Raw genomic sequence first — 9,976 nt, forward strand, 5'->3', positions numbered from 1 at the left:
TTGACTGTGGAGACTGACACCTGTGTTCCATCAGCTTCCAAATCCTTGCAGACCTGCTTCTTGGTGATTCTTGGTTGACTCTTGACCATCCTGACCAATCTCCTCTCGGCAGCATGTGATAGCTTGCGTTTTCTTCCTGATCGTGGCAGTGACACAACTGTTCCATGCACTTTATACTTGCGTATAATTGTCTGCACAGTTGCTCTTGGGACCTGTAGCTGCTTTGAAATGGCTCCAAGTGACTTCCCTGACTTGTTCAAGTCAATAATTCGCTTTTTCAGATCCACACTGAGTTCCTTTGACTTTCCCATTGTAGCTTTTGTAGCTGAGTCTAATCACTGGGTCAAATGAGCCCTATTTAAATGGGCTCATGAGAAGTCAACAGCTGTAGTCAATCAGAATCACTTACAAGAAGTGAAGAGGCCATGACATGAAGCTAATTTGATTGACACAACTCGCTACATCACCAAAATTGACAAATTTTGTTGCTGTATGTATATTTTTGACCCAGCAGATTTGGTGACATTTTCAGCAGACCCATAATAAATTTATGAAAGAACCAAATTTTATGACTGTTTTTTGTGACAAACATGTATGTGTTCCGATCACTCTATCACAGAAAAATAAGAGTTGTAGAACTTATTGAAAACTCAAGACAGCCATAACATTATGTTTTTTTACAAGTGTATGTAAACTTTTGACCACAACTGTATGTTAATCTAAATGTACTTTTCTGCCATCTAAGAAGCGTACCATACAACCAATACCAGCATCTGGCTTTTGGTCTTGCTGATAAGGGTTCAGAGATGACTTACATTCACCCTGTAATTCTTCAAACCAAACAGTGATATTATGCACTATATTTGCATTATATATATTTTTTTAACTACCATATTTTTCCCACTATAAGGCGCACTTAAAATAGTTACAATTTCCTAAAAATAAAGTAAAGCCACTCCGCTGCAATACAGCATTATACAGGTGTTTTAGTTTTGTTCTCCAGCAGTATTAGCCTTATCCGCTAAACGCATGCCATTTGGCCATTCAGTATCAGCCTGTAGTCTGCTGCTAACCTCAGCTAGCTTTGCTGGAGCATCATTAGCATTACCCATTAACCGTGCTAACCATTTTGCCATTTAGAGCTAAGTATTATTGGCCTTTAGTCTGCTGCTAAGCCTGGCTAGCACTGCTGGAGCAACATTAGCATTACCCGCTAACTGTGCTAGCCATTTGCCTGTTTAGAGGTGAGTATATTGGACTGTAGTCTATGGCTGTGACCGAAATGGCTCCCTATTTACTAGTTAGGGCACTATTGAGTATGTCAGCCATTTTTATTTGAGTGTCCGAATCATAAGGGGGGATTCGAACGTGATTTTGAGGGCACTACAAACTCCCATAATGCATCATGATTTATAGTAAACTTCGCTGCTTACTAAGCGAGCTGAATGTGTCCCAAAATGCTTTGCGGGTCTCGCAACTAAGCAACAGACGGCCGAAGAAACGGAGCGGACAGCGAGTCACCAGGGTTGCCAGATTGTTACAGTGGGATTCAGATAAAACCAATTTACAGGGTAAAACGTGTTTCAAATCCACAAAATTACAGAGAAAACCACCCAAACAGCTGATGTTCGTCATATTAACAATATTACAGGGTTTATTCCAACATGATCTTAACTAAAATACCATAAATATCTTAAATGTCACTGATTACAAAAAATGATATTTAAATGAGTTTATCTGCGTATTTGTATTATGTGTTTTGTGCCTTGTATCATTGGACACACGAAACAAAAACGTAAAAACAGTACATAAAAACAACCTTGCAAGCAATGAAAGAAAGAAATAACTTACTCACATATAATAACGAACATAAACACAGCTTCAAATTTCCATCATCAGGACTAAAAGCTCTGTCTCTGCAGGGTTAGATATCTAACTGCAACACCGATGAGTTAAATTTCCAAACTCTTTACACTTGGTAGTTTTGTTCACCTGTCAAATCACAGCGTTTCCTCCAAACAATTTCAGACACAATTCGACATTTGGCATGAAACCACCCAATCTGGCAACAGTGCTAGCCGGTGTACGCTGCTATTTTTAAGGTTTTCTTCATGTAGTTCAGTAATGTGAGGATCATCTTTTAAACAGCGTAAATATAACAAACAGATAAAGACCTTAATGATCAGCTCAGAGCTTCACTATCTTTAATTCAGAGCTCAGCTCGTGTGTTTATGGAGTTTTAAACACGGCTCAACCCCTCTCTCACCTGTGTGCGTTTATGCGACCGGTGCTGGCGCATGATAATGATGATTTAGTGTCCGAATTCACTCCTGTTTCAACACTAATTAGTGAACTTATTAGTGTCTCCCTACATAGCGCAACACTAATGAGGGAGTAGGGAGCCATTTCGGTCACAGCCTCTGTGTTCACAGTGTTACAGACTACATAGGATGAACTGGTAGCTAATATCAGTTGAATGTATGAATGTGCTCTCTTTAGTGTAAATCATATCCATTACTGACAGCGTGGCATCTGCTTTTAAAAACAGTAATAGGTTTAACACTGGTTGGATTACTCAGTCTATTTGAGGGATAACGGGAAAAGTAATGCAGTATCTAAATTCATAAAATGGTTTTGAATGGAATTAATTTGAGCTGGTGAGAGAGCTACAGTTCATTGCAATAGCTTATCTGGAGTACAACAGTTAAAGCTATTTTTATGTATATTAACTTATTTCTTTAAAAAGCAGAAATACAAATAACCAAATGTAATATTTAATTTGAAAGTGTGTTATATTAAAGAGAATTTTACATCAGTTCTTAAATGCTAGGTTGCCTCCTACAGCAGTGTTTTTGTCATCTGTACTTCAGGGTTTTTTGGTTTAAAGACTAGTAAAGCCCTCTTCTACTGATGTATTTTGAAGGAGGAAGCAATAAAAAGGGAGAGGATAATAAATCTGATATTTAACTGTCTGGCCTCTTCTGCTTTAGCCAGCCGGTATGATGAAAAAACTTCAGACAGCCTGCCCTCAAGCATCCACTCCAAAGTGCTGGCAGTTTTTCACAAGTTTCTTCATTCTTCAAGATTATCCTTAGAAGCAAGTTATCCTAGTCTTTATAGACCAATGTAAGATTTAAGATTTAGTTGAATAGTTACTGTAAGGGCTGGTGCCCGATCGAGGCGTCCTCCAGGGCATCGGAGGGCGCGCCAGGCCAGCGCCGAGGGTTAGTTGGATAATGGGCCCTTTTCACATTTCCGGGTTTGGAATGCGGAAGTAAAAAATAGCAGGGTAAACAACGCGTGTAGAACGTATAGACGAAATGGAGCAGCATAGGAAATGCTACTGCAGCGAGCCTTTCTGCTCAAACAGCAAACGCAAACAACCAAACCTGAGTTTCCACGACTTTCCAAATGTCACACGTTTACGCGGTAAATAGATAAGAGCAATTAGGAGAGAGGAAAATGCCACATTTACGGTTCTGCGCGGCAGTACATATGCGTGTAGCCAGCACTTCAGGCCGGATGAGCTATATGTCAAAGCGGGAGGGAACAGAGCCAGGAATCAGTTTCACCACGATTCGCCTGGAATAATTTCGGGAGTCGATATGAAAACCGCCTGACACCCTACGAGAGGGCAAGTACTCGTCTCGGTTTGAACACTGAAGCTGCCATGGGACAGAGAGACGAGGAGGACCTGAAGCTATGCTAACCGAGCCAAGCACGATTACTGCCGTCCACCGTCTCCTGGTGAGTAATTTTACAACTCTTATATCCATTTACACAATAAATACACAAGCCAGCTACCTAAATATCCATTTGAATAATTAATAATTACCTGAGTAATAGTCTCAAGACAGGATACCTACCAAAATAACATTGGAGATACAATATATACTGAATAACCGTATAAACTTACAATTCATAACTGAATAAAGTCTTAATATGATATAATTATTTGGATAAAGTCTTAATATGCAATATTTACTTGAATAAAGTTTAAACTTACAATTAATACCTGAATAAAGTCTAAATATGCTATACTTATTTAAATAAAGTCTTAATATGCAATACTTACCTGAATAAAGTCTACACCTACAATTCGTACCTGAATAAAGTTTAAAATTGAAATACTTATTTGAAGTCTAACTTGCCTAAATAAAGGCTAAATATTCAATATTTACCTAAATAAAGGGTCAATTTGGCATGATTACCTGAATTACTGACTTGTGTCCGAGATATCATTTGTTGTTTAAAAACTTTCCAAGCACAAGTATGGTTTATGTATTATACCAAAGAATACCAGTATTTGTTAGCTAAACATAGCACAGTAAAATATACCAGTTTACCTAATTAATAATTGGTGTACAATATAGGTCAATTCAGAGTTAATGGCATAAATTTTGTCAGAATATCTGTCAATATAAAACTAAGCTAATGTCTTTTTTCCCCCCTTTTGTCGCAGGCAAAGTGGACGCTGCAGCTGCATGAACAAGGGAGCTGGATCAAAAAGTGATTGAGCTGGAGAATTAAATAAAACAGCTTGCAGACCAACCTAGGCTTAACCATTTCTGCTCAACTAAAGAAGAGTTCCACTTTTTCCACACAATTTCCCTTGACTCAGTACAAAATTCTGTCTAAATATTTTAGCTTTAACTTACCATGTGAGCTTCATTTGTTTTTTGTTTTTTTCGATTTTTTTAATTTGAGTGTTTTATAAATATAATAAATGAAATACATTTTAATCCTCTTGTCCCAGGTGCTTTCTATTTGTTTTATCTGTAGACAAAGTCATAGATGATTTGGTTACGACTGTATTCACTAGGCATACTAGGGGTGTCACGATTCTCTAAATCCTCGATTCGATTTCATTTTCGATTTGAGGGTCACGATTCGATTCGATTCTCGATTTTCTTGTTTTTTTTTTCTTGTTATTATTTTATGCCTCATAAAATTTAAATAATATATTTATTATTATTATTATTATTATTATAAATATTATAAATATTATTATTATTATTTATTAAGATATATATGGTAATGCCATCTAGTGACTTTTTTTGGTAGCAACAGTGTGCACTATTAAAACAAGCAGTTTATCAGAGCTGTGTGTGGATGGCTGGTGAAACTGCTCATTACATGAAGCTGCAGTTCTTCATCCAACCACTAGCAGCAGCAGCACAAGCCCCGCTCTCTTCACTCAGTCACTACTTCAGTACAGCCCAGCCACGGGCTACAGAGCTCAGCCAGTCCGTTTTTACTGTTTCTGTAAACAAATAAAGGTTTTAACCCCACTAACCGGATAATACAGCTCACTACAGTTCATCTTTCAGCCCAAGCAGCTAACAGCAGCAGGTTAGAACAGCCGACACGGAGGCACTGCTCGGATTACATTATAAACAGGTCAGTTAGCGCGCTGCTAACCTCAGGATGTTTATAACTACGGAGTTTAGTGGACACACCACGGCCGCCAGGTAAGTCTTTTAAAGGCTACTGAAGACTATTAAAGGCTATTAGAGTGTAACCCCTGGCTCCCAGGGGTTACAAGAGGTTATTGAAAGCATTATTGGGGGGCAGAAATCAGTACAGGCTGGTTAGATAAGTGATGTGGGTATTGTCTTATAAATATTTACACATAACTTATATCTCTCCTGAAAAGCTTTTATTTTAGTCAGAAACACGCTTGTGTTTACTTTATCTGAGAGAAAGATGTTTTTTTAATTCAATGGAAAGCAACAGGTGTAGTCAATTATAAGTTTAAGATTTTTAATCCACCTCACTGTGATCTATAGTCAGTGTTCTCAAGTCACACTGACACACGCATTTCAGCGAGTTCACACGCTCTCACCTGCGCGCACCCACCCCTCCGTCAGATACAGATACAGATACAAAACCTGCGCGCCCAACCCCCGCCCCCCCTCCCCCGTTGGACAGATAAAAACAGTGATCACACTCCCGCCGACTGCGCTCATGCAGTGGCTATCTCTATTTAAATGAATAGGATGCACTGTGTTGGTGCCGCGCCATTTGCGTAGCGCGCTGCGCTATTTGCGTAGCGCGCGCGGGAGGGATCGTCGATCCTCTTTTTGACTTCGATACTCGAGATCGTGACCTCATTTCGATTCGATTTCGATAAAATATCGAGATCGTGACACCCCTAAGGCATACCATTGCAGGAAATACAATATTCTAAATATACAGTTTAAACAATATAGCTAGTTGTCAGAAATTATGCATTTTTTGAAGCACAACCAAAATGTTATGTTTACCCAAAATATCCTGATTTTTAAAGTTAATTAAAATGTAAAATAGTTCCATGACACCCAATACAAATAGATTGATTCAGTAAACAAAATGTCAATGAACTGAAATGTTTTCTTGCTTGTTGCTGGCTCTGCGCTACATAAAAAGACAATTCAAGCAAAGAATACAAGTTTATTTAGAAAATTCCATATTTCCACAAAAAACAAACTATAACAGAACATGCTGCTGGGAGAGAGACTGTTTTAAAGCCCATGGTGCTTTAATGGGCAATCTGATAAAGCAGAGCAATAGTATGATTGGAAAAGGCCTTCCCCGCAACACTTGCACGATGTCTTTATTACCTCCACAGGATCTGGGTGGTATGAAGTCACCTGTAATGCAAAGCACAGACATACTGTCAGCTCTGAGAAACATTTTTTAAACGGTACAAAAAGCACCAAATGTTCATATCTATATTTAAGCCATTCACAATTACTACTACATCTTTAACCTCTTGGCTGACCCTAAACAATCTACCTGAATAAGTTAACCTCCTAAAAACCAATCAAAAATTTAATATGATGGACAAATTAACACTTGACCTTCACATTCTACAAGTGGTTGGTATATCTGCTTCACTACAGACGACTAACTTTGGCCACTGGCTTAACCTACCTAGTGGGAAGCTAGCAACACATAGAATCATCTTAGGCTTACCTGAACTGTTTCACCTACGTACAAGATAACTAGGGTTAAATGTGGTTTAATATTTTTTTTTCTCCCTGTCGATTAACTTTCCTAAACCACCTGCACTGTGTTTGAAACTGTATATACAAGGGTAAAACAGTTCTGTCTTCTATCCAACTCAAAGCCTTAAATAAGCACATCAGATCCTGGGCAGTAGCTACAGTAATTGTTAAAACAGAAAAGAAAACATTAACTAAACAGCTACTTAGCATTACTTGACGTACTGTTGTCTATCTAAGTTAGCAAGCTCGCTAGTTAGCGGTAGCTAACCTAACTGAATTGGAAGCCTCGCTAACTTGTATAAAAATAACTACTTACCCTCAAAATTAAAGATGTATTCCTCGACAAAAAGCTTGTAATCCTTTTCAACCTTCAATATTTTCGCTACTGATACCTCATCTATAATCAGTGAGATGTCGGAGAAAGAAATCAATAGAAGTTTGGGCAGAGACAGCAGTGAACTCCATTCTAGCGCTGCTGTGTTTACCCTGCTAAACCAAACCGGAAACACGTCATCAAGCTCTGTGAAAAGGGCCCATTATCAACACCTGCTTTCAACACCTTATAAGCAACGCCAACCAGCCATTCTGCGCTGGATCTTTAAAGCTTGTGAGAGCGAATCTATGCCCGATTTTTCTCTGAGCTCCGGCTCTCTTTCCCTTCTTTCCTATCCACGGCAAGTGCCGTTTATTTCCCTCTCGAGTTTGGTGTGGCTGTGTAGAGCTGTGAGCTCCACCGCTCTCCTCTGAGTCTTTGTTTGTGTGTGTGTGTGTGTGGTAGCCGCCACGAGGCACGCGGTGTGCTCACCTTTTCTTTCCCTCGCTGTTTCTCCCTTCTCTGGTGAAACAGCATTTAATCCATAAGCACCTTAGTTCAGTTTTGTTTTCGTTGGAAGCCCCTTTTGTTTAGTTAATCCTTAACCTCGTCTCATAAGAGGTAGCCGCTTCCAGGCAAGCCTTAATTCTCCCCCTCTCTTTCACTCACGCTCAGCGCGAGGTTTGTTTTCACTCTCGTTTTCACTCTCCGCCCGTTTTCGTTTCTCCGCCCCTTTCGGCGGAGGCCCTTTAAAGGGCGATTAAAGCGGCTGCATCCCAATCCGCTCGCTGGTGCAGCGGTTAGAGCACTGGGCTGCGACCGCGACAGCCTGGGTTCGATCCCCGCGTGGAGTGGGGTTTAATAAGAACTTATGTATATAATTATATATATATATATATATATATATATATATATATATATATACATATAATATTATTATATAATAGTATATATCCTATTAATATATATATATATATATATATATATATATATATATATATATATATATATATATATATATATATATATTCACGATTATATATTATTATTATTATTATTATTATTTCCCTTTTTTCTTGGGTTTGCCTGCTTTGAGATCTACTGCTCTGCACTTGGATTCTACAACCTTCTGGGCTGGAGAGCTACCGCTCCCCACCCATTACAGTTACATGTTTCATGTTGGCTAGAGTGCCCTTTTATATTTAGTTCTGTAAACAGCTTTATAGTCATGCTCCAAAATTCTGCCATCCTGTCACTTCTTTTAGAAAATGCAGCAATACTTCCAGAGCTATGTGTTTTCTTACATTCAATTTGCATTGGAACATCACAAAAATCTGAAAATAAATCACATTTAACACAGAACCTGTTGTAAATTTGTATTATGTTCATATTTATATTATATAATAGGTTTAGCCAGTAAAACATTGAAAAGTTGTGTGTGAACAAAGAGCTTGTGTGTGAGATGTGAAGTAAGAACCAAAACTATGGACAATATTTAGGTTGCAAATCCATTCCTACATTTTCTCATGTTCCATTTGCTTCCTGAGTGTATCATGATAAAGAAAAAAGGCACCTAATTTTGATGTAAGTAATCTCTCTGGACATAGAAGTGAAAGAAAAAATTATGAACAATGGCACTGAAGGATCCTGCACCCAACAACTCACCGTATTTTTTGCAGTATTAGGTGCACCGGATTTTAAGGTACACTATCAGTAAACTCTTTTCTGGTCTATTTTCGTACATAAGATGCACCCGATTATACAGCACATTAACCAGTGTTAGCGGCAGGCTACAGGCTGATAGTATTCACCTCTGAACGCTGAAAGAACTAGGACTTAGCGTGGTTAATGGCTAATGCTAATGCTGCTCCAGCAGTGCTAGCCAGGGTTAGCAGCAGACTACAGACCAATAATACTCATCCAGACAAACCAAGTCTCCCTGAAGCTGCGGGAGTCTCCCGCATTTCGGTAGTGGCTCCCTGATGCCCGCGAGTCACATGTAATCTCCCGGAATTCAGTACGAGTGCCCCAAGCAGTTGCACAAAAAGGGGGTATGCAGCCTATGCGATTCATAGGGGCGCTGCACTAGAAGGGGCGCCAATTCCAAGCTCCAAATAAATTTGCGAAGCGCGGTGGGAAAGTAATGACAGGACGCTGACGATTTTAAAAATCATTGTTCTGTGTTTTTTGGCCAGGGGGGGTAACCTCCCTGAAATCAACTTTTGCAACTTGGGATGTCTGCTCATCTCTAAACGGCGAGCTAGTGCTAGCACTTCACACAGTTAGTGGCTAATGCTAATACTGCTCAGATTATAAGGTGCACTGGCGATTGTTGGGAAAATTAAAGGATTAAGTGCACTTTATAGTGCAAAAAATACGGTACGGTTGAATTATATGACAATAGTAACCTCCTCCACAAAGTTTCTGTGGTCGTTTATCATTGACATTTAACCTCAACCATGAAGATCTGACACATAACAGCGAGGTTACTTTTTTTTATGATGTAAATCAGCAACATTTCACACAAACACAAAACCCCTAACCTTCTTACCCCTAATCCTACACTAATCATGCACTAGACCACAAGCTCTTCACAGGGAGTCTTCATCCTTTGTCAGTGTTTCGCTAACTTAGGCCCACAACACCTTTGCAAGGTTCAGCAGTATATTCTGGC

At 39.1% G+C, this 9,976-nt stretch overlaps 1 long non-coding RNA gene across 1 annotated transcript; it reads right to left on the minus strand.

Annotated features, from left to right (window-relative positions):
* Positions 1-6,418: 6,418 nt before the first annotated feature.
* LOC125802392 (uncharacterized) lies at positions 6,419-7,422 on the minus strand. Its single transcript, XR_007439522.1, has 2 exons — positions 7,306-7,422; positions 6,419-6,632 (listed from the first exon to the last, which is right to left on the minus strand). It is a non-coding gene; the product is annotated as an uncharacterized LOC125802392 (long non-coding RNA).
* Positions 7,423-9,976: the final 2,554 nt, after the last annotated feature.

This window comes from Astyanax mexicanus, chromosome 1 (assembly GCF_023375975.1).
Source record: "Astyanax mexicanus isolate ESR-SI-001 chromosome 1, AstMex3_surface, whole genome shotgun sequence".
NCBI classification, from domain to species: Eukaryota; Metazoa; Chordata; class Actinopteri; order Characiformes; family Acestrorhamphidae; genus Astyanax; species Astyanax mexicanus.